Raw genomic sequence first — 26192 nt, 5'->3', positions numbered from 1 at the left:
GGGTGCAGACCCTCTGCTTTGGCACCTCACTTAGTCCTTTCTGGCCGCTGGAAAGGAAGGGCACACGCTGGGCGGCGGGTCAACCCCAGGGGCCTGCCTGTCACAGCTCCAGACGCTTCCGGTCCGGGGTCAGGGCCGCAGCACCCACTGGCGTTGAGGTGCTGGCCCCTTGCTGGGGCTCAGGCTGCTGACTTCTCGCAGGAAGAGGAGCTCTCTGGAGCCTCTTTTCTGAGGGCCCCAATCCCGTTCAGTTCTGCCCCCCGTGACCTATTCGGCTTCCAAAGCCCTCACCTCCCAGCACGTCAGCTTGGGCCTTGGGGTCTCGCGTGCGGTTCTGGGCACGACACAGACTCTCAGCCCAGAGCATCTGGGGAAGTGGAGCCACGCTCCCTGCGCCCCCCTTGCAGCGCCGGGCTGTGCTCCTGGGACGCAGGTTTGCTTTTAGGGATGGAATCATTGTTCCCCGGAACCAAATGTCTTCTCTCCTATGGCTCTTCCTTGGCTCTGAGTCTAGGGACACAGTAGAAGCTCCAAGTCCGGCCGTGGACTCAGAATCTCTGACTGAGCTTTCGAACCACAGTGCAGAGCCTGCTTGGGATTCTTTCTCTCTCCGTCTCTCCTCCACCCGTCCCCTCGCTCGCACTCTCTCTCAAAATACATAAATAAACTAAAAAGAAAGAAAAAAAGACATGTACCTAGTAAATTGTATTACATAGAAAAGATCCTTGTAAAATAAATTAATTGCAGCAGCCCAGTCATCAGTGGAACATATGATTTACCGCTGCTCATGTGAGAGTCGCCGGTGCTCGCCGGGCTGTGCTCCGACACCAGTGTCCAGGACGGGGGACAGCTTAGGGGACAGAAGGTCCCTGGGCCTGTACTCCGCCTGTGCCCCTTACGACACTTAGAAAGCCACATACCCTCCAGGGCTCTCCAAAATGTATTCTTCTTGATTTTTGTGAAGCTGTTCGGACCTCATGATGAACGCATCTCGGTGACAGCACTCACCAGCTATGACATATTCTTTTATTTTTTTCTTGGTCAAAAAGTTCCCTCTCCTGCATCCTGTCACCAAGGACTTTGAGGTCTCACAGCCCTGGGGTGGACTTCCATGTAGATCTTGGAAACGCTGCTGTGCACCTCTACGCTCCTCTTTTCTCTCCCGTATGGGGAGGGTGGGCTCATATTCTTTTCAGGGTGGAATGGCCACATGCACATGGCTGTGACCTGGAAGCAAGGTCATGCCCAAATATATGGTTTTGTAAAATGCTTCTGGGTTTTTTTTTTTTTTAATCTCGTGTCCTGTCATAACAAGTGTGTAAGTTAGACGGTTACATAGGCATGGATTTCCTGTTACATTGAGAGGACCCAGGGTCAGAGACTCAGCGAGCACGGGCTGGGGAGCCCAGGGGAGAGGCCAGCGCTCCTCCCCATTCGGCTCCTTGGTGGGGGGGGGGGGTGCTTCTCCCCGCCTCCCTGCTCCTGGGAGTGTGGCGTGCAGACTCAGAGGATCGGACGGACTCTGCACCTGCTGCTGTGAGACAAAGATAACTTGAGAGATAAAGTAGAAGCAATGAGAATAACTACAATGACAATAAACGAGAGCATAGATAAAAGCGCTGTGAGAAAGCCAGTTAAATATGACCCGATGACCAGAAGCAGTTAGGGAGGCTTGCAGAGGCTGGCCGGACCCGTCTGGGGCAGCAGGAGGGGGGTGGTTTGGGGATGGTGATGGAGGAGAGAGAAGACAACTACCCTGAGACCTTTCTGTGTTCCAGGGACTGAAGTAGGTTCTTTCACCCACTCAGAAATGCTGGAAAATTATTACTAGTAGCTCAGTTTTAAAGATCAAAACATGGAGACCTAGAGTGGACAAGTCTCCTTCTCAATAGCAGAGTCCATGAGTATGTGGTATAATTTGTTTGGTTGACTCAAAGCCTATTATTTATCACCTATCTATCTATCTATGGGTCTAATATCTGTCTGTCTATCTGTGTTTTGTCTAGCATCTATCTATGTATCTCTCTGTGTATCTGTGTTTCAATCTATCTATGTGTCTGTCTCGCACCTATCTGTCTGTCTATGTGTCTAACATCTACATGTCTATCTATCTATCTACTAAGAGTAGAAATATGTGACCAGAACAACCCAGTGACGAGATTAATATAAACAAAATGCCGAGGCCAGAGTCCTAGGAAGGAGAGAAAAACAAGAGTGCTTGAATTAAAGGATGTTCCTTTGGGATCAGTGGGAATTGAGTTTTGAGAGGTAGGTTAGGTCTAGGGTGTGATGATTCACAACAGCCCGCCTCAGTGAGGAATCCAGGGGGACATGACAGGCAGTAGGAGCCGCTGTGGATCCTTGAGTAGGAGAGTCAGAGGGATGCGCCTCCGAAGGAGCTCTTTTGCATTGAGTGCTTACCAAAAAGTAGGCCCTGGGATACGTACGAGCAAACCTTGTTTTGTTGTGCTTTGCAGATACTGTATTTTTTACAGACGGAAGGTTTGTGGCAACCGCACCTCAGGCAAGTCTGTCAGGGCCGCTTTCCCAACAGCATCCACTCACTTGCTGTCTTTGTCACACTGTGGTCATTCTCACAGGGTTTTGAGCTTTTTCATTATTGTTCCTCTGTTTGTTACTGTGGTCGGCAGTGATTTCTGACGTTACTGAAGGGATGGTTTGGGGATGCCGCAGTCTCAGTCCTTAAATGCTGCCTGTGTTCTGACTGCCCCGCCCACCCACCTCCCTGTTCTGTGAGACCCAGCAGCGCTGAGATCAGCCCAGTGAACAACCCTCAGTGACCTCTGGGAGTTCAGTGGCAGGAAGAGTCACATCTCTCACTTTCAGCCAAAAGCTAGAAATGACCAAGCTCAGAGAAGAAGACCCGTCAGAAGCCAAGATAGGCCGACAGCCAGGTTGTGAACTGTTAAAAAGAAAACCACAGGCCCAACATGATGTCATTTAGGACAAGTCCACAAACTGGGACTTCACCCCTGCCCTGACTGCAGCTTCTGCCTTCCCCAGAAATCCTCTCCTAACTGGTCAGCCAGGAATCTTCTACCTCAGTGAAGTAAACCATCACATGGGCCCTCTCCAGCCTCCCCTCCTCCCCAAAGGGAGCTGAGGTCATTCATTTCCTGACCTCCTGCCCTTCCTGCTCAGGGAAGGTGACCTTGCCCCCATCAGTCCTTTTCTTTTGCTAATAACTTTCTTGCCCCTTTCTTTCCCTCCTTCCTGGGAAAACCTTCCATTTTGCACACCTCCTCAGAGTTCCCCTCTGCCCGCTAAATGGGATGCTGCCTGGCTCATAAAGTGCTTAACTAGGGCAATTAGATCTTCACATTTACTCAGTTGAAGTTTTGTTCTTCATTGATCCTCACAACCTTATAGTGTATGTGTGTGTGCGTGGGTCTGTGTGTGTGTATTATTTTTGCTTTTTATTTTTTGTTATTTTAGGATTTATTTTTGGCAATCCTCCCCGCTAAGCTTAAATGTACCCAGAGGGAAAGAAATCGTTCCAACACAGGGGTGTGTGTGTGTGTGTGTGTGTGTGTGTGTGTGTGTGTGTGTGTGAGTCCTTCCCACCACTCAGGCAACAACCCAGTTCTCTGAGGAATTAATAGAACAGTTGGCCTTGTACAAATCTAGTCTTTGTAGGACCACAGGTGTAGCTCCAGGAAGAATTCAAAGTCCACTCAGAGATTTTTCTCTTACCAATTCTAAAACCTCCCTATTTAATCTCACACAAGATTGCAAGTATTGTAAAACTCTGGCCTTAGGGAACCCATTTTATCTCTGTGCCTTTGAAATGGTAAATGATCTACTTGCTCTCTTCTGGGATCTTATCTGGTCCATCTCCTTAAAATGCAAATTTGAGGCTGGTAATTCTTATCAAGAAAAAAACAAAAAGGGGAAAGGTCTTTTGGAACTGGACTTGTCGAGGACAAATACAGATCTTGTGTCTTCTCCACAAATATTAGTAGAAAACTCTTTAACCACCTAGCAGGTAACCCTTAACTTGTTCCAAATACCAGAAAAACAAATTGGAAATCCCACTTTTATAATGAGTGGGTTTTGTTCATGGCAACAGCATCAAAGTAGAAGCTCTGAGGTTTTGGTTTTCGTCCGTCTATATGTCCATGCGTTCCTACACGTGTGTGCCGTCGACGTGTGCCCCTCTCTGTCTCCGTACAGGACTGTCAAGTGTCATCAAAGAGCTCTCTTCAATGGTCCCAAACAAACAGGCCCTTCTATAAACTGGCATTCATATAACTTCTCACAGACGGAACAGAAATTAACCCAAATGTTTTCCAAGTTCACGTGACCTGGGATAATCTTAAGTAAAGTTAGTTTAAGTTTGTTGGTTTAATTAAAATAGTCCTGTGTTTAGAGTTGCAGTTGAACACGTTTTATTCTACCCGAATTTACTAGTTCTATTCATGTTATCTGTTGTAATTTACTGGCACAAATAATCTACAGTGATGGCTGATTTTGTCAGATGTCTCATGAAGTTTTTGTGGATAATGTAAACATACTTCTGGGAGCAAATGATTTAGATATAAGTGGAATAAGAAGATTTGGTACATCTAGACGATGGAATGCTACTTGGCAATGAGAAAGAATGAAAGCTGGCCATTTGCAGCAACGTGGGTGGAACTGGAGCATGTTATGCTGAGCAAAATAAGTCAGGCAGAGAAGGACAGATGCCGTATGTTTTCATTCACATGTGGATCTTGTGAAACTTAACAGAAGACCATGTGGGAGAGGAAGGGGGAAAAACTACAGACAGGGAGGGAGGCAAACCATAAGAGACTCTTAAATACAGAGAGCGGAGGGTGGATGGGGGTGGGGGGGAGGGGAAGGGGGTGATGGCCACTGAGGAGGGCACTTGCTGAGGTGAGCACTGGGTGTTGTATGGAAACCAATTTGAGAATAAACTACATTTTCAAAAAGTATATAGATAAACTTTAACAACAACAATTACATTTTGTGATACATATACTCTAACTTCCCAAAATTTTTGTTAACTTGAAACTTTAGAGTCTTGGTAAATTAAAAGATAGAAATGTATTGAATATTTAGATCATGCCCCAATAAGATAAAATAGTGAAACAGTGGTTGCTAAAGAGGAAAAGCATAGGACAAAATCTGAATGCAGAAGTGAAAGCCGTAGAAGGTTGGCGGAAAAACGATTCTTTTCAAAGGCCTAGATTAAAATGAATTTTAGTTAAAAAGGCAAGCTGGTGCAAACGAGAACTTGGTTTTCTCGCTAGAAGGACAAAGTTTTCTTGGACCTTTGGTCTGCTTTTCATAAGAGATTGTAAAAGCTTTTTGTTTTTTGATTTTGGGGGGTTTTTTTTAATTTTTTTTTTTTTTTTTTCTGAGAGAGAGAGAGAGCATGAGCAGGGTAGGGTCAGAGAGAGAGAGAGACAGAGAATCTGAAGCAGGCTCCAGGCTCTGAGCTGTCAGCACAGAGCCTGACGCAGGGCTCGAACCCATGAACTGCGAGATCATGACCTGAGCCTAAGTCAGATGCTTAACCGACTGAGCCACCCAGGCACCCCTTTTTTATTTCGTTTTAAGTAATATGCCGCAGAAACAAGATTTCTGGGTGTTGTCAAAATAATATTATGTGTCTTTATTGGGTCTTTGATGCCTTAAAAAAACTGAACTCAGTTACCAAAAGCTAAGGTTTTCTGGGTTTTTTTTGGTTTGTTCAGCTGTTTCGCTTTCTATGTTTGCCTGCAAAATCTTTAACTGTCATCATGCTTATGGAGATAACTTACTGTTGCAGTGACTTATGGTCCTATTTGACTAGTGTTTTATTGTGACTCTTTTTTAATTTTTTTGGTACTTTGAACAAACTTCCCCAAATTGAGTTCTCAATGAAGACTTTTTGACTGGAAATAACTCTAGGATTTTTTTCCAGAGTGTTCTTCGGACATTTCATAGGTACTCTTAGTGTGTGTGTGTGTGTGTGTGTGTGTGTGTGTGTTTGTTTATTTATTTATTTTTTTGGAGAGAGAGAGAGAGAGAGAGAGAGAGAGAGAGAGAAACAGAGCATGAGCAGGGGAGGGACAGAGAGAGAGGGAGACACAGAATCCTAAGCAGGCTCCAGGCTCCGAGCTGGCTGTCAGCACAGAACCTACACAGAGCTTGAACCCACCAACCATTAAGATCACGCTCTGAGCCAAAGTTGGATGGTCAGCTAACTGAGTCACCCAGGTGCCCCATCCTTGGAATGTTTCAAAGATTTGTTAAACTAACCAGGCTTATTTGACACATTAAATTACATGGAAAGTATTAACAAGTGAGAACTGATAGTAAGCCCTCTCTATATTGTATTTGTATGGGTCTATAAAAATAAGCGTTCTTGAAATTCTGAGAAATTCCTAAAAATGCCATATGTCCTGGTATAATGTTGTCACTTGTGATTATTCTCTGAACATTCTGAACGTGCTGTCATCAACACTGAGGCTCACAGTAAAAGGACTGAACCAAACTGAGTACTAAAGAATATCTTGCTGGTTTTCATGCATGAACAGCAGCAACAGGTAAATATTGTGGCATGTGTGCGACCCCTGGGTGCCAGACTTCTGCCATCCTGATGCCCTTGCACCGCGGCAACCGTCTGCTCCTAGAGCAGAGAAATCCAGATGCATAGACAGTGCCCATAAATGAAACAGCCAGGGGTGTGGGAAACTCAGCATGGCCACTTGGTTTTTCCTGGCTTTCTCAAGAACCTCATTTTTTAAAATAGTATTTGGAATCCTGGACTTATGCACTTAAATGCACTATGCATTTAAGGTGACCCAAATTGGTGAGGAGACTTCTATAAAATTGCAGAAACTGTCACCCAGCAATGTATAACCTGTTAGGCCCATCATTGTAGAAACTTTTTTTGGTCCCAGAAGCTTCAGGTCTTCTCTATCTGCATCCTTTGAACACCTGCAGTGAGACTTGACCCAGCCGCCCCTCAGTGAGCGTTACCGATATGCTCTTACTGTGCTTGTGTTTTCTGGGTGAGCTGCGGCTTCCCCATGCTGCAAGGCTGATGTGCCCACCCGCCAGAGAAAGTGGTGGAAAGTGTGTTTCCCACTTGGGGTTTGCTGTCCATGAACTCCACTGATGGAAGCGCCCACTTCCCTGGGCAAACCAGGTGAAACAAATGATGTGGAATATAGAATTACCTCTGCACACATCGCCTCAGTCATCAGACAAGGGTGAGAGAACCGAGATCCTCCAACTTACAATTTCTGAACTTGCCAAAACGCCTGGACTTCCTGGCCTCAGTGCGTGGCTCTGATCTTGCTGACTGTTCACGGTTCCCCCTGGGTGAAGATATAAACTCTCCACGTGAGATAGTCACCTGCAGCCTGGTGTCTAATGATACACAGCTTTCTGCTGACCCTTTGTTGTCCCAGGCTAGAATGACCAGCTGCTAGAAGTCTCTCATGCCTTATACTCAAGCCTGTCCTCAGCACATCATAGAAGTTTTCCAAGATCCCAACTCATAGGACCCTGTTGGCCACAGTCTGGAGCCTGGTGGACTGGGAATTCTGGAAATGTCATCAAAGGAAGACGATTCTGGGGCCCGCCCTGAGGGAAGGGTGGCCTAGCCTGGAATAATCCTTCCTTTCTTTTCTTTTGCTAAGAACTTCTTTGCCCTACCCCCCCACCCCCGTCCTTTCAAATATTCCCATTTTGTAAAACTTCCCGGTGCTCGCCCTCTACTTGCTAGATGGAATGTGGTACCATTTCTGCATCTCCTAAGAAAACCAGTTTGATGCTCAGATTGCTCAGCCGAATTTTTGTTCTTTGACAGAACACAAAGGAAAGATTGTTGTTAAAAATTAAAAGTGCTACTCCAGTGATCACGTGAGTGATAAGAAAGTGAAACAGCCTTATTGCTGATATGGGGAATGTTTTACTGGTTTGGATAGAAGTTCCAACCAGTCATAGCGTTCCTTTAAGCCAAAGCCTACGGTGAAGAAGCTTCAGACAAAAATGTTGAAGCTAGTAGAGGTTGGTTCATGAGGTTTAAGGAAAGAAGCCAACATTATAACAAAGTTTCAGGCAGAGCAGTAAGTGCTGATGTAGAAGCTGTAAGTTATCCAGAAGGTCCAGCTAAGACAATCAATGAAGGTGGCTATGCTCAGCTACAGATTTTTAATGTACGTGAACCAGCCTTCTATTTTAAGGAGATGTCATCTAAGAGTTTCATAGCCAGAGAATAGAAGTCAGTGCTTGGATTCAAAGCTTCAAAGGACAGGTTGACTCTTTTGTCAGGGGTTAATGCAGCTGGTCACTTTCAGTTGAGACCAGTGCTGTTCACCATTTTGAAAATCCTAGGGACCTTAAGAACTATGCCAAACCTCCTCTGCCTGTATTCAACAAAGTCTAGATGACCTTATCTGTTTACAACATGGCCTACTGAGTATTTTGAGCCCATTGTTGGGGTCTACTCCTTAGAATAAAAAGATTTCTTTCAAAATATTGCTGATCATGAACAGCGTCCTGGTCATTCCAGAATTCTGATGGAGATGTACAACAAAATTAATGTTGTTTTCATACCTGCTAGCACAACACCCATTCTTCAATCCAGGGATCCAAGGAGTCATTTCAATTTTAAAGTCTCATTACTTAAGAAATACATTTTTGGGGCACCTGGGTGGCTCAGTCGGTTAAGCATCTGACTTGGGCTCATGCTCTTGTGGTTCATGAGTTTGAACACCACATCAGGCTTGAGCCTGGAGCCTGCTTTGGATTCTCTGTCTCCCTCTCTCTCCACCCCTCCACCACTCATGCTCTGTCTCTCTCTTGGTCTCTCAAAAATAAACAAACATTTAAAAAAACCATATTTTGTAAGGCTACAATTGCCATAGAAAGTGATTCATCTAATGGGTCTGGCAAAGTAAACTGAAAATGTCTGGAAAGGATTCTAGATGACAGTAAGAATATTGTGATTCATGGGAGGAGGTCAAGACATCAGCATTAATGTGAGTTTGGAAGACGTTGATTCCAGCCCTCACAGGTGACTCTGAGGGATTCAAGCCCTCAGCGGAGGAGGTCACTGCAGATGTGGTGGGAACAGCAAGAAAACAAAAATCAGAAGTGGAGCCTGAAGATGGGACTGAGTGGCTTTGAGCTAGTGATAAAACTTGAACGAAGGAGGGGCTGCTTCTTAGGAAAGGGAGTGGTTTCTTGAGAAGGAATCCACTGGTGATGCTGCCGTGAAGACTGTGAAGACTGTTGACAACACAGGATTCAGACTATCACATGAACTTAGTTGACTTAGTTTGAGAGGACGGACTACAGTTTCAAAAGAACTTCTACTGTGGCTGTCACAAATGCTATCAAACAGCCTCCTGTGCTACAGAGAAATTGTTCATGAAAGGAAGAGTCACTTAATGTAGCAAACTTCATTGTTGTCTTTTTTTGCGAAATTGCCCAAGCCACCCCAGTCTTCAGCAGCCACCGTGGCCAGTCAGCAATCATCAGAGAGGCAAGACCCTTCACCAGCAAAAAAGATTATGACTCACTAAAGCGCAGATGATAGTTAGCATTTTTAGCAGTAAAGTATTTTGTAATTAAGGCAGTATACATTGGATTTCTTTCTGTTCCTCTTTGTTCATTTGGTCATTACGCTGTTGTATACTTAGTAGACTATAGTATACTGAAAATATAACTTTATATTCATTGGTAAACCAAAAATTCATTCGACTCCTTTTATTATGATTTTCACTTTATTGTGCTGGTCTGGAACCGAACCCACAGCATCTCTGATGTATGACTGTAGTTGTTCCACATTGGATCTGCTAGTGGAAACTTTTGAAAATACTGGTAGTCAGGCCCTCTCCAGATTACTGAATCAGAATCTCCAAGGGTGAGGCTTAGGCTTATGAATACATCAGAATAATTCTAGATATTTCTGATGCCTATCCTCTATTAAAAATCACTCGTGGGGGCTCCTTAGTGGCTCGGTCAATTAAGCTTCCAACTTCAGCTCAGGTCATGATTTCACAGTTCATGAGTTCAAGCCCTGCATCAGGCTCTATACTGACCGTGTGAAGCCTGCTTGGGATTCTCCCTCCTTCCCTCTCTCTTCCCCTCCCCTACTTATGCTTTTGTTTTCCTCTCTCTCCTCAAATAAATAAACTTTAAAAAAGAAAGACCTCTGCTGAGTGTCCTAATATCGTATCTCGAATAACCAGAAGCTCTTTGAGCCCCCCAGGTATCATAGCATTGATAATTTAGTAGAGCACACTCTTGAGGGCATTGCTGGTCCCACAGAAACCAGGAGCAGAGCCCTGGGTGGCCAGGGCATTGACGTCTAGAGATGGGATGGAAGTCCCTGGGAGTCAGAGGTTGGCTGGGAAGAAGAAGCTGCAGAGGTTGTGGGCTGGAGTGGAAGAGCAATGAGCTTGTCTGGACTGGCCGGCAGATAGGAGAGGTGTGTTTTCCATGCATCAGATTTCTGGGTCAACGGTATTATGAAAATACTGACATGGGACCTCCATATGGTAGAAAGGCTGACTTTAAAATAGCACTGGAGCCAAATCCTTGAGGAGAGATGGGCAAGGTCTGCAATCTGCTGTGTTGCATGCAAGCAGAATCAGAAAGAATTCCTTTCCAAGGTCAGTGTCCAGATCCTCTTCTGAAATAGTAACTGTACTGACAGATGAAGTTTATGGACTAGGAAGGGAGCCACTATGGGAATATCAACAGAAACAAGAAAATACAAATACATGTCCCCAAGGATATTCAGATGTTGAACTAATCAAATATGGTGTGTACAATGACCGTGTATGAGAGGTTCAAGTAAAAAAAGCAAAAACCAATTATTTTATAATAAGGAATAATCAGAGCAACTTAATGAAGATGGAACATGTAAAGGAAATCTATCAGTTGTACTTAATAGTGGTTAGGTTGAAAGGTAGACACACAGAATTTGGGAGAGCATAAGTGATCCAGACAATATATTCAAATAATTTATCTGGAATTCAATATGCGGAGGTGAGGAGCTGGGAGATTTGAGAAAGGAATTCAGAAATATCAAGGATGAAATGAGAACGTTTCAGATATAGCTGATTAAACTTCTGGAAGGACATAATTGAGGAAGTTGACAAAAGACAACACTTAAAGAAAAATTTCCAGAACTGAGGAAAAAAGATGAGTCTACCAAATGAGGAAACAGTGTAAACACAGAGAATAACTGCTTTCCAAAACAGCCCTGTGAATTAGGCGTTGTTCCCATTTGAATTGTGTACCACAAAAATAAATGTTGAGGTACTAACCTGCAATAAGTTAGAACATGCCCGTATCTGGAAAAAGGATCCTTGCAAATGTCATCGGTGAAGATGAGGTCATATTGGAGTGAGCTCTGTACCCAGTATGACTGGTGACCTCATGAAAAGAGACTGGGGAACAGAGACACAACGACATGCGAGCACAGAGGCACTGAGGGAAGGCAGTGATGTGATGATGAAAGTGGAGATCGGAGGTTCATTGTGGTTGTAAGCCCAGGTGTCAGCAGCTGTGGAGGGAGCATGGCCCGCTGACCTATGGATTCCAGAACTGCAAGAGAACATGTTTCTATTGCGAGCCTCGCAGTTGGGGACGCTCTGCGGCGGCAGCCCTGGGAAGGGGCACAGACATTATGGTTCTGTTTTGCAGCTGAGGGAGCAGTGTCAGAGAGATGAGCTCCCTGGTCCAGGGAGTGAGGGGAAGCCTCCATCCCTCAGACCCGTAATCTTGGGGCGCAGCTGAGCCTGTGGTCAGAACAGAAGCCAAGCGTCGAGGACCCTCAGACTCTCTCATGAGCACAGATGTCTTTCCTCTGACCCTCGTGAATTTGATTTCTTTTGTTGTTGATTATGTATCAGAAGTTCAAAGTTGTGAGTTTTAAATATGATCTTGGATGACAGGGCTCCTTTGTAATTCTGTGTGAATTCCCACAGAACAGTAATTACCTAGAACCCAGTCCCTATAGCTACATTTCTGTGCTCATATGCTCTCCCTGCGTGGCTGTTCACATATAACCTGATTCCTGTGATTTATGCTTCTCGCCAAGCCTGTGGGCTGTTTACATTTAGGACCTCTGATGAGGAGATTAAAGGCCAGACTTCGGACTTAGCCATTCTTAGTAACATCAACACTTTACACTGGTGTCATGAATGAGGGGATAATTTACCAACTCAAGTCTCCGTTTCCCTTCTCGGAAACTACCTGCTTTGGAGAAACTGGTGGATTAAATTTAATACTTGAAAATCAGTATCACCTATTGAACAGCAGGCGTCCAGTAATGTTAATCATTACCCTTAGATACCTCTTGAACTATCTGTAATGCAAGGAGAATATAAAAAGTGTCATAAGAGAAAAGTTCTCGTAAGTGAAACAGTGTATTTCCACGAGGACTTCGGAAGACTGAAGAATCACATCCATTTCAAGGGCAGAGGGAGGGTGGCCTTGAAGTTATGTTGATGAAGAGAAAACAAATTGAAGGCTTGGGTAATACAACACGCGCCTCCAAGCAGTGTAGTATGTGGTGCTGATTTGGACTGAGGAGTTGAGAAAATCTCCATCCCATGCACCTTATCCTGCCTAACCCGAGTGCTCTGAGGTGCAGAGCTCGGCTCGTGACCAGTGTCCCAGCTGGAGCCACCCAGTCTCTGGTCGTCTCTGCCTTGCTGCCTGGAGATGGTCACCAGAGAGCTGAGGGCTGGCTGCTCGTGGGTGAGCACATGCACCCGGAAATGTGGGTGCAGGTGTGGACTCCCCAGTGCAGGCAATAGTGGGTTGATAACTGCCCCCAAACCCCCACTTCCTGTAGGGCAGCTTCTATACTGTGCAGAAGATCCCTCGGGGAGACTGGACTCCGGTTGCTGGGAATAGGAATTAACACATTAAGGAAACATTTTTGGGTGATTTTCTCCCTTCCATGTTCCTTCCCAGCTCCCTCACTAATTACTGCTTCCTCTGAACCCCTCCTATATATACACTACCTGCATGCAGGTCCCAGAGTCCATCTCTGTGCTCAGGAGGGTCTCCACTGAGATAATTAAGGTCACCCTCACGGTCATTACCATCCTCATCTTTACTGAGCAGTTACATATGGCGTGGGAAGCCCTATGCTTAATTTGCTACATATAGCATCTCATGTAAGCCTACTACACTATGAGATCGGTAGTGTTAACTCTTCTTACAGATAAAAATCTGTAGCTGAGATTAATGGCATAGGCAATCAACATCCACTAAGAGTGAAACAAAGGTGGGTTTGAATATATACCCAGATTAGTTTGGCGACCAAAGTCTGATCTAAACGAAGTGATACATTAATTTCTCTGTAACAGACCGTGCATCTCCGTGCAACCTTCTTGCCTTCGCTTTTCAAGGCGGCAGCTGTGACACTAACGTGTCTTATCAGACTTATTCCCCACTGTCCCCCACAATGTTCACTCACTAACTTTAGGCGTTGCTGCTGAATAATCCCTCAAGTATTTCTCTAGTCTGCCTAGTCAGACTACAAGCCTATTGCTGTTGGAGTTTTGTTTTGCTTCTGTCTGAGCGATCTCTACACATTCCTCTGCAATTCTTCCACTGTTCCCTGAAGAGATCATTAAATGGTAGGCAAACTACGTGGGGCAGGGCTATGCAGGCTTAGTTTCTGTGGATAAGCAGAAGGCAAGGTAACACAGGGAGGAACACGTAAAGCACGCACAAAAATCTCTATTAAGAACTAAGATACTCGTTTCAGCTGCCTGTCTTCACGTAGGTCTGTGTATTGTAAGGTCTCCTCGTCCTTCCATTTGGGGATTTACTGAAGTCTGGGCGCTTGCCACTTGAACTTGTAAAAATAAAACAATTCCCTTGAGACTGAAAGGAAGCAAGCAAGTACAGTGTCCTCCCCATGGGCTTTGTGAATGGCATCATCTGGGCTCCTACAGAAGTAGTCCCAGGGATCCCTCGTCACCCACACGTGTTTTTCCACAGAGCAGACAGTTTTCTCTGCTTGCTACTCACTGAAAACAACGAAGGAGATGTTGGTCTGGTCATCCTGCCAGTTTCTTTCTCTCTTATAGTCTCCTTTCTTCGCCATCATTGTCTCTCTGCTGTTTCTACCCTGCCCTCTCCCCCCACCACACACACCCTCACACACTTGCACCATCATTTAAAATCCACTGCCTCTCTTTCCCACAAACAGCCAAGGCTACATTCTGCTTTTCCTGAAAAGAATATTAATTTGGCACAATAGGTTTTGAAAACAGATAGAACATACTCCTTGTCCAGCAGTAAAATGTAGGATTAAACATTCACCTTCAAGTGGCTTTATTACCTGATAGCAAGATAAATGCAGCCAGAAGATAAGGTCCTCAGCAGCAGGCAACCAGACCCATTCTTTGCCCTTCATCAGGCTACAAGTACCACTGGATGACAAGCACTGGTGACAAGTAATTTGCAAATCCTATGCTCCCTGCACTCAGGCAACATAGCATTTGTCCAGCAGTAGGGCCTAGATGATGATGACCCTTAATTTGTCTCAAAACTGGGAACAGTTCTGGGTGTCCCATGTTTGGAAGACGGTGTTGCAGAAATCTAGCATCCACTAGAGCTCTGATAGTCGGAGCTCTTCTATAGTCTGGCAGTACTGGGATTAGCCATGGACCATTAGATATGCAGACTCTTGGGGCACCTGGCTGCCTCACTGGGTTAAGCCTCTGATTTTGGCTCAGGTCATGATCTCGTGGTTCATGAGTTCAAGCCCTGTACCAGGCTTTGTGCTGACAGTGTGGAGCCTGCTTAGGATTCTGTCTCCGTCTCTCTCAGCCCCTCCCCTGCCCAAGCTTTCTCTCTCTCTCTCAAAAGTAAATAAACATTAGAAAAAAAAAAACAAACAAACACAGAAAGAAATGTAGAATCTCAAGCCCCACCCAAACAAGTCTGAACTTATTTAAGAAGATTGAAATCATGCCTAGTCTCTTTTTTCTAAACACCATCCACCATGGGATGGAAATAGAAATCAATAGCAAAAAGAAAACTGAGAAAAAAAATTTTTAATGTGGAAATTAAATAACACAATTTAATCTTGAGCAATCATCTTGAGCAAGCAGTGAGTGGGTCAAATGAAAATCACAAGGGAGGGGAGCCTGGGTGGCTCTTTCAGTTAAGCATCTGACTCTTGGTTTTGGCTCAGGTCATGATCTCACAGTTGGTGAGTTCAAGCCCCAGATTGGGCCCTGTGCCGCCAGTGCAGAGCCTGCTTGGGATTCCCTTTCCCCTCTCTCTCTCTGCCCCTACCACACTCGCATAGTCTCTGTCTCAAAATAAATAAACTAAAAAAAATCACAATGGAAATCTGAAAGTATATCGAGACAAAGGGAAATGAAAATACAGCATACTGGAATTTACTGCGTAACAGCAAAAGCAGTAAAAGAAATGCCTAGATGGAGCTGTATCTGCAAATAAGACCACCATGTTCACTGACTTCAACGGAAGTTAGAGTCCAGTGAGGAAGAACAATGGATTTAGAAAATAAAACTGCAATAAATGCTGTTGGCAGCGGAAACACATTGTACAGTAGGAACGTGGCCAGTAACACTGGATAAAGGTAGGGAGGATGGGAAATTAAGATACATTTGATTAAAGAATAATCGAGTTCGTTAATGCTTGCATGCTGGGGGTGCAGGAGAAAGAAAAGCCCAGGGTCAGTCGAAGTTCTGTTTGATCTGATGGATGATGATCCCTTTGGGCACAGGGTGATCTGAAAGAGGAATGACTTTGTGGGAGGGTGATGAGTTGAGATTTGGTCATGTTTAGTCCAAACTGACGGAAAATGTGTAGTTGGCAGCTGAAGACAGACACTGGGAACTCTGGAGTGTGGTCTGGATTTGAGAATGTGATGTAGGAAAATACAGAGATGAAAACTTCAGCCATGGGGAGGGATAAGACAGCTCAGAATGAGCATCTGTGAGTAGAGCTTAGTGTCAGCCCTCAGAAATCTCCATTGTCTTTCGGTTATTGATTAATTTCATGGATCCGTGGTTAATACCAAGTGAGATGGGCTCCAAAGGGTGTGGTTGCTTTGGAAACACCAATCACTCCTGGCAAGGGAGGACCCACTTCTGGGGAGCCTTGTATAACATGGTCATTTCTAGAATGGGCTTCTGAGGCAAGAGGAAAGCGATTAAAATACTTAACAATGCTGAGCATTATTTTCCCATATATGCTGGGCATTCTTCACTGTCAATTCCTTTCACAGGCTGGCTAATCATCCATTTCAAGGTATGACTATCTGGAAATAATGGGATTTGCTGATGTCGTAAAATAAAATTCATCTCTTGAAATGAGTATGCCTTGGTGGCTCCAAAACTGACCTCCAATGCATGGCGGTTCCCTCATGTGGAGCCATCTAGCTCAGAGATGCCTAGGCTATGGGAAAAGAAGAATATGAGTAAGAGGCATCTCCCCTGAGCGACTTGCAGAAATTTCTTGCAGAAGCACGTAGTCAACTGAGGCTCTTGCTTTCACCCAGTCGTAGGGTACAAAGCCCCAGTACCAAGCCTTGGCTGAAAGGGTGAAGTTACTTAAAGGAACCTATTTAGAGATTAGGTTAGTCTGGGATCATAGAACTGTTGTAATTTGTAAATCCTTTCCCTGTGCTTTTGGGAAGAGAGGGTCAATAGAAATGTATCCTTTATTCCACATTCACAAATATTTGTGCGCATAAATAAAATTATCCACAGAGACCTAAACAATCCTCAGTCTTTTTCTTAAGAATTATTTAATAAGGTGTCTGATAGGGTGTGCTTGTGGCCCAGGTGAACTTAGCGAATGAAAATTGACATGGCGTCCAATATCCTCATGGTGATATGTATCTACTTTAGAAGAAAAATATGCCAATAACCGCATTAAAAAATGTTTGAACATCCTTCAACCTAAATGTATGGTATGCTCATGAGACAAATGGCTCTCTTACGCTGTAGATCGCTGGGGTTAAGACAGGCATCAACGTCTCATCTCTCGCGCTTACTGGCCTGGTAGGCCCAGCATGTTACCTGTTAAAAGTGGGGCCATAGCGACTGCCTGGGCGGCTTAGTTGGCCAAATGGCCAGCTCTTGATTTAGGTTCAGGTCACGATCTCATGATTTGTGGGACTGAGCCCTGAGTCAGGGCTCTGCGCGGGCAGGGCGTGGCCTGTAGCCTGCTTGGGATTCTCTCCTCTCTGCCCCTCTCCCACTCATGCACAAGAGCTCTCTCTCTCTCTCTCTCTCAAAATAAATACATAACAAACAAACAAACAAATAAAACATGTTTTTAAAAACTGGGATGATAAGAAGAGTAACATCATAAGGCTCATGTGAAAATTAGTTGAGGGAATGCTGAACGGCGGCACATAGTAAAGGCCGGCTGTGGTTAGACGGGAAGCTCTTAAGAGCGGTATAAGCTGGCCACGGTCAGCGAGCGCTCTCATGCACACATGACATGTGACTTCAGCATGACAGGTGGGCTGAGGAGAATAGCATTCAGAGAAGAGGAGACCATGTATGACAGGGAGAAGCACAGAAATGGGAGCGAGGGAAGAGTTTTGCCCAAGGGTTCATGTGCCCTATTTGAGTGCATTTGAGTAACAAGGCCCCCAGAGGAAGGCGTCAGCTGTGTTGAAGGCCGTGGAAGCTGTTGTTACGTCTTCAGGTATTTCCCAGGGGCTGTTCTGCTTTAAACAGCGGCAGTTCTAAAATACGTAAGAGGGGCTGTGGATGGCCATCAGGTCGACGGACCTGGGAGGCAGGAGAGATAAAAGTATTGCTTTGAACCGTGTCTTAGACTTTATTACTTACTTTGGAGCTGTTCTGACCTCAGACCTGTGCTCTCGATCACTAAGCACACTGCCAAAGCACCCGCAAAACACAATCCCCTGAGCAATGTGTGTTTCTCCAAAGAGGCTATCGTTACATATGAGAATGGAGCCCTGGTCCCGCTCTGTGGTGTCTCATGAATACACACGTGTCAGTGGCAGAGACCCCCTCCATGGAGGGGAGCACTGAAAGTCTTCACCTGTGGTAGTTCATGTTTACCGGGAGTATTTTTTCCCAGCAGTTATGACCAACAAATTCTAAAAGGAAAAGAACCACATTAGGTTTTAGTTTAGCTTTATAAGAAACTCCTCGACAGCACACACACATGGTAAAGCCAGTGCCTGTTTTGATATTAGCTCCTGGCCTTCTGTCCTTTGCTATACTCTTTGTCAGAAATCTCTGCTATTGGCATGAGGTAACAAAATGGAAACCCTCTCAAGGTTTCTGGAACATAATACCTTATTATTTATTGCTCTAGGCACAAGGAAACTACAGCCTAGGTGGAATTAATGGCTGTTTCCCTGCTCTGAAGAGTACAGAGCCATGATGGCTGATCCCACAAATCTTCATCCCTCGGGTAGCAAGCCACATCTGGTTCCACTGCGCACATTTGGTCCCGAAAGACCGTATTTACTGTCGGTACTTTTATGAACCATTTTTGAGGAAGCTTTCTTTCTGGCATTGGAGTATCTGTGCGTGGGTTTCCTCTGGTACTGTCCCAGCAAGGAAGGTCTGCTTATTATCTTGGGTTGTTTGCATAGACCTGGTTCTGGAAAACTTACCAAGAGGTGATGCAACTGAAGATTGACTGGGTGAGGGCTTTGTTTCCTGTTACAGCAGAAGCCAGGGGCTGGCACCAGCAAAGCGCAATCTATGCATGTCCATAGGATTACGAGGGAGCCTACCAAGAAGCCAAGAGAAGGGGGGAGGGATTTTCTCGGTTGAAATACAGTCATCCAGGGCCTTTGGTGTTACTGATGGAGTTGGGGAGGAGACGAGAAGCAAGCATTTTAACAGAGTGAGACATTTATTACAAATAAATGGCCTCTGGAGACACTGGCCAGCTTTGCAGAAGCAGATAGTTTCTCCCCCAAGAGCATTATCTTTCCCTGAAGTGGCTTTGGGAGAACAGAGAGCCCCCCACCTACCCCATCTTCAATCTGTAGAGGGTGCAGAGGGTGATAAGAATGGGCTGGCTCAGACACCGGAACCTGGGACTGGATCTTAGGGGGACTGGAGGTCATGGAGGTAGACCTTAGATTTCCACCCACTAACTGGCACTATCAGTATTACCCAAAACAAAAAGCACCAGGGTTGACCAGGAAACCGAATCCATGTGTGAACTGACGCACATGTGATTATGTTGTGTACATTTAATCTTATGTACATACTCAGTTTGTTCTTTGACAGTCCCACCATCACTGTATAATAAGTGCAGGAGTCCCTAGGGTTCCGCGGCGAGTGGTGCATCAGAGGGTTCTGGGTGAAGACCTCTAGACTGGCTGAATGACGTGACTCCCTGCAGAGCAGGCCTAGAGGGGAACTAATCGGCGGTGGAGGCTGAGAGAAAAGGCACAGGGACACACAAGGGTAGAGACCAGAGAACACGCACTTGGGCCCCGCATTCAGGAATGGGATCTGAGGCTGAGATGAAAGAAACTCTGCTCTCAACTGACAAGGTGAATGAAGATGATAGATCCCGGGCTCAAGATACGGTGACTTCGTGGACCTTAGCTTGAAGCGTTGAACCTTGCCAGAGTGCGGCCCCGTCTTGTGTGCGAGGCCAGAGTCTGCCTCACAGGCATGTACAACACATGTCTGGCAGGTGTGGTATCCTTTCCCTACCAGTCAGCTCTCAAGCCTTATCCATGACTCTGGCGTTTTAAGCTCCCGCTTTGTCTCCCTCTTCCTGGCACATCAGTCCATCTGCTACGAAGACACCTGACCCAGCAAGGCATTTACTGTGCTCTCGCCTCCTCTTCTTTCTCAGAACTTCATTAGAAGCACAAAGATACTTCAGGTAGTGAACACAGTTTCCCTCCCAGTTCACCAACAGGAATGCGATCATTCTAATCTATTTAACCAAACGTTAATCTCCATGGGAGTCAGTAGTCTTGAAGAATGATCTCCTACCTTTGAATCTTGCAGGCAAGATATAGAGGCATCTACTCCCCATAATTCTTTCTGATCTTAGCCTCATCCACCTGTGCTCACTGAGTGAGCTGGGAGACTCGATTTCATGATTTCTCTGTCAGCGTCCTGAAAGTCAGAGGTCATTCTGCTCTGATGCACCCGTCTCTTGCCTGCTGGAGGGTTTGACAGACCATTTCCCGTGGGAACAACAGCTGCCCATACCCATCCTGTGCCCATTCTTATCCGTGGGTGATTCATAGCTTCAAATTCACATAAGACTAGGAAAGTAATAGGATGCTACCAGAATTTCAGATTCTTCTTGGTCTTTACCTTTTACCTCAAAAACGCTGCAAAGGCTCCCTGAGCTCCTTCCATTCCTCGTCCTATTCCCCCTCCACCCCAAGGTCACCTCTATAAGTCTTCATCAAGCCTAGTGAGGAAGGCAGCCCTTTCACAAACTGAAAAAGACTCACCAGCCATGGCGCCTTACATTCACCTTGGATGTGCGGTTGAGCCAACAAACAAGGGCCCCCTATCTTTTTAGGCAGGTGTGTGCACGGACTGAGAAATAATGGTTACACCTACATACCTATGTTAATAATTATGTCCTAAGAAGCTTTAAATTATTCTCATTTCCCAAGACATTTTCAGGTCCCTGAACCTTAGACTGCAGCAGAAATTGCTCCCCAAAGACATTTGCCTCCATTGCTTGGGGAAGTGAGAACATGAAACAAATAAGAAAGTGCACATAGAGTGAAGTATATGCACTAAAGAACCCTCCCTTCATGGATGTTTAGACAGTTAACCCAAGTGTCCAGGATTTTGTCCACTTAATCCAGTTCTAAGACTTCTCTTTTTTTAATTGGGGCAAAATACACAAAACACAAAACTTACCGTCTTAACCACCTTTAGGTGTTTGGCTCAGTGGCCTTAAGTACCAGCATCCTCACATCCCCGCCACGCCTCCATCCCCACCACGCCTCTAAAACTCTCTTTATCCTGGGAAGCTGTAACTACTGCCGTTAAACACTAACTCCCCATTTCTGCCTTCTACCGCCATCTTTTTCCTTTCTGACTCTGAATTTGACCACTCTAAACAGCTCGTACAAGTGGAATCCTACAGTATTTATCCCTTTGTGGGTGACTTAATTCACTCAGCATAATGTCCTCCAGGCTCACCCATGTGGCACCTGTGTCAGAATCTCCTTCCTTTTTAAGGCTGAGTAGTACTGCATGCACTGTGCTTCTCCGTGTGTCCATCAGTGGGCACGTGGGTCGCTTCTCCCGTTTGCTATGGTGAAGAATGCTTTTGTGAGCATGGATGTGCAAATATCCCTTTACAATCCTGCTTTCATCTCCTGTGGCTGTAGACCCACATGGGGAATTGCCAGATCATAGGGTAATTCTGGTTTTAGCTTTTTGAGGAACTTCAAGGAGAGGGCAGGGCTCTTGGCTGACATTGGAGCTGCCCACCACTGTTTGCGTAGAGATTTGGACCTGGGTTTAATGATTATGTAGTAAATGAATGAAAGGATAAGCAGTGTTTTAAATGACAGGTAATGACTTGAAAATTTAGATCTAGGCCTGTGACTGATTTCTGGAATTTGATTTGCTGCTGATGGTTCAGATTTGTGATCAGGTTTGTGTGGGTGCAGGGAAAGGATGAGCTACAGGAGGCAGAAGGTGCCTTAGACCTACCTGTATCGTTCATAACCCTTCGAGAGACCAGTTTTTCATCAGTCATTCCTCTGTCTCTTCTTAAGTATAGACCTTCTACAATAGATCTAGTGAATACATCTTAAGTAGGGACACCAATCAAACATAAGATTTTACTTTCCTAGAGATTTTTCCCACTCACCAGGTTTGGAGTCACATCATCCTTGTTGTTAGTTAACCATCGAAGCTTTGGTTGCCTTCTGTGTACAATTACCTCATCTGTGTCATTTCTCTTATTGTTTTGTCCATGTACTACAATATGCATAAAACCACTGCCTGGCCACAAATGAGGGTGACTGCCTTCACACTGGCAATAGTGTTGAAGGAAGGTATTTATTCACAAAGTACTGACCATTTCTTCATATCCCTTATTTCATTTTCTTTTTAGAATGCCTCTCTGTGTTAGACAACAATCTGTCTCTGTTTACTGACTGGCTTAGAAGACTAAGTAGCTGTGGTACAGAGACTTGCCCAGTGCGAGGGGCGCCTCGCTCAAGACCGGGCTCTGTGATGTGCGGCTCGCTTCCCATCCTAGGGTAGGAAATACAGACACCGTCAGCAGGTAGCGTAGGACTCAGATCCCACTCGTAAGGAGCTCAAAATAATTAGGGAATGATGGGCATGAGAACAGGAAGAGGTTGTAGATCAGCATGGGAGAACCCCAGACCGACAGTGCTGTGAGGTCTCAGCGGGAGGCGTTGAATATGGTCTGGAGTAGACAGCAAGGTCTCACACAGGTGTTAGGACATGCTTCTAGAGTCTGTTGGGTATAGGTATCCAACTAACTACCAGGGAAGAAATAGAGTTAATGATTTGTTCTGTTCTTACTTGCCCAGCAACACTGGGAAAATGACATTTGGAGGCAGCTTTGCCGATAAGGAAATGGAGACTTCCGGAAAACAATGAGCTTCTTGCCCAAGAATATAGAGTCAGTGAATGTGACTTCCAGGCAGTTTTGAGATATGCCTTCTGTTGAAAGTCACTATCTGGGGGCGCCTGGGTGGCTTCATTGGTTAAGCGTCCGACTTTCGCTTAGGTCTTGATCTCGTTGTTCGTGGGTTCGAGCCCCGCGTCGGGCTCTGTGCTGACTGCCAGCTCAGAGCCTGGAGCCTATTTCGGAGTCTGTGTCTCCCTCTCTCTCTGGCCCTCCCCTGCTCATGCTCTCTCTCTCTCCTAGAAATAAAAAAGAAAGAAAGAAAAAGAAAGTCACTATCTGGGCATCTACTTCTGTAATTGGGAATGAAAAGACTCTCTATGACTTCATGCTCCACAAAAACAAGATGGTAATACTTCCAGTCTGTGGGAAATTCCTGGTAACATAAAGGGCAGGAGTGGGGTCTGCAGGGTTGGGGTGCTAGAGAGAGGAGGTGGGGACGAATGGTCCAGAGTGGGCAGCAGTGAGTTTGCCTGGACTGGCAGAGAACCGGGAGGTGGGGCGGGGTTTGCAGAGGTCTGTTGCTGTCACGGGACTGCTAGGGGCTGAATGTGAAGCTCCATCAAGTCATTTGCTGTCAGCCAGAGTCCTTGAGAGGGAGTGAATCTGAAAGGCCATGAATCTGATGTGACACTTGTCTTTTGGTAGAAATATAAACAGAACACATTCTGGAGGAAAGTGTCCTTAGACTCACTGAAATATCAAGCAGTAGAATCACAGATGAGCCTTAAAAAAACACTAGGAAACAACCCCTATGGATGGGGGTTGGCTGAAACAAGAAGCCAGAAATTCAGAGTCAGAAGCATTCCCAGGATATTCAGGTAAAAACTACCAATGATCAATGTAGAGAATGGTCAAATAAATCCATGAAGAGAGAGATGTGGAAGCATCATGAAAACAATCGAAATGAAGCACTGTGAACCGGAAATAGAAACTATAGTCATTGAGGCAGAAACTCAAAGGACACGCTAAACACATACCCCATTGATGAGAGATTGGTGATGAAGTGCACATGAGCTCTCTAGAAGGTAGCAGGTAGAATTGAGGAGATGGGAAGTAGCAGAGAGAGTAAGATAGGTAGGTTGGAATAACAAAGGCTAGCATATTAGCAATATTAGTGGCCTACTGCCACCGTGGCAAATCACCACAAACATAGTGGCTTAAAACAACACAAATTTATTATCTCACAGTTCTGCCGGTTAAGTTTAGGCCTCACTGGCCTAAGACCAGGGTGTCCACAGAGCTGTTTCTTACTGCAGGATCTGGGAAAGTATCTGCTATTAAGCTCAGTCACATTGTTGGCTGAATCCAGTTTCTTGTGTCGTGGGACGGAGGTTGTGTGTCCTTCCTGGCTGTAGGTTGGGAGGTACTACTAGCTCCTTGTGACCTCGCACTGGCCCTCACACATGGCCCTCTGTCTAGAACCAGCAAGAGTATGCCAGAACCTTCTGAAACTTGGGGTCTTTCCATCTTCTGCTCTCTCAGGCTTCCAGCCGGAGAGAGTTCTCTTTCTAAAGGACCCTTGTGATTGTCCTCAAGACAGTCCAGGATAGTCTCCCTATTTACCGTCAGTTGATCAGTAACCTTTATTACATCCATCGGGACTCTTCACCATGTGACATCACATATTCAGAACCATGTGACACAAAGGTGTGAAGACCATAGAGGCGAAAATTCGTCGTAGCTTCTCCCAGGTGGACACAAAAGAAAGACTGAGGAAGAGGCAGTGTTTAAAGAGAAGTTTTCAGAATCATGTCAGAGTTCAGAATAGCAGAGTTCTGGAATCTACAGACCCACAGCTAAAGAAGGCCCACTTCGGGGCACCTGGGTGGCTTAGTCGGTTAAGTGTCCGACTTTCGCTCAGGTCATGATCTCGCGCTTCGTGGGTTCAACCCCCACGTCAGGCTCTGTGCTGACTGCCAGCTCAGAGCCTAGAGCCTATTTCAGAGTCTGTGTCTCCCTCTCTCTCTGACCCTCCCCTGCTCACGCTCTCTCTCTCTCTCCTAGAAATAAAAAAAAAAAAAAATCCCGGTTGAAATTTTTTCTCTATTGACCATTATAAAGGGGGCATTAGACCCCCTCAAAAGATACTTCGGGAGTCTTCAAGCCCAGCGCCCCCCAAAATGATAATAAGGTGGACTCAGGGACTGTCCCCAATTCCACCACTAGGAAGGTTTCAAATTTAACATCAGACAATTGGGCTTTCCCTGTTCAGACTACAGGGACTTTCTCTCCATCTGGGCCGCTTCCTCCCACGCCACCTTCAAAAGGAGTGGGGCTCAAAGCTGCCGTTAGAGAGGCAGAAAGAGAGGGAGATACAGATTTTGTTCACTGCTTCCCCACTGCTCTCGGGGGAGAATTTGATGATGACCCTTCTTGGGAACCTCTTCCCTATAAGATTATTAAGGAACTAAAAACTGCCTGTACTGAATATGGGCCACTTGCTCCCTATACACTCACATTGCTAGAGGCCCTAATATCTCGTTGGATGACACCTTATGACTGGATTCAGGTTGCAAAAGCATGCCTGTCAGGAGGCCAATATCTGCTATGGAAAGCGGAATATGATGACCTCGCTAGAAAAAGAGTAGCCATAAATAAAAGGACGAATAGGAGAGACATTACCCTCGATAAACTCCTCGGTGAGGGTGATTTTGACACTGCTCAAGCTCAAATGTATCTTGACAAAGCCACCTTACAGCAGGTCACTGATTGTGCCTATAACGCATGGAGAGCTTTGCCAATTGCAACAGGCAGGGCCGCTACCTTGGGAGAAATCGACAACGATCGGATGAAAGCTATGAGGATTTTGTGTCTAGACTTATACAAGCTGTTAGAAGAGTGATAACTAATGATGAGGCAGCGGACATTCTCATTAAACAGCTAGCATTTGAAAATGCCTCTTCTACCTGCCAGTCTTTATTACGACCGATAAGAAAAACTGGCACCTTAACTGATTATGTCAAACAATGTGCAGATGTAAGTCCTGCCTTTATCCAGGGTGTGGCCATCGCAGCAGCATTAAAGGAAGAAACATACCCTCAATATGTCAGGTCCTTAGGGCAGTCAGGAGGTGCTAAGAGTGAAAAACCTCCCTCAAGGTTTAATTGCTATTCTTGTGGGCAAATGGGACATTTCAGTAGGGACTGCCCCACAAAAAAGGCAAATATCTCTCTGCCAACCGCACCCATTCCTCAGGTGATAAACAATAACAACAGGCCCAGGACTATATGTCCTAAGTGTGAAAAGGGTTTTCATTGGGCCAAAGCTTGTAAATCTAAATTTCACAAAAATGGCCAGCCACTGGGAACCAGTCTCCAAAAATCTCAGGACCAGGGAAACGGATTGAGGGGCCAGCCCCAGGCCCCGACAGTAATTGGGGCAACATCCCTCAGCCCGCTCAGCCCATTCGTCAATTTCAGTCCATCTCTGAGCTCTATAGAGCAACCCCAGGCAGTGCAGGACTGGACCTCCGTTCCACCACCAGCACAATACTAACCCCTGATTCACCTCCTATAACTATTCCCAGCGGTGTAAAGGGGCCCCTGCCCCCT

The 26192-nt window shown here is 45.5% G+C and overlaps 1 protein-coding gene across 1 annotated transcript in view; it reads left to right on the top strand.

Moving 5' to 3' along the window:
• LOC120246756 overlaps positions 1-26192 on the top strand; it is a 619236-nt gene that overhangs the window by 457540 nt on the left and 135504 nt on the right. The window lies entirely within an intron of this gene.

Source organism: Hyaena hyaena, unplaced genomic scaffold (genome assembly GCF_003009895.1).
Source record: "Hyaena hyaena isolate Hyena2069 unplaced genomic scaffold, ASM300989v1 scaffold_487, whole genome shotgun sequence".
Taxonomy (NCBI): domain Eukaryota; kingdom Metazoa; phylum Chordata; class Mammalia; order Carnivora; family Hyaenidae; genus Hyaena; species Hyaena hyaena.
The sequence above is the reverse complement of the archived record's forward strand: the minus strand, read 5'-3'. Positions and strand labels throughout refer to the sequence as shown.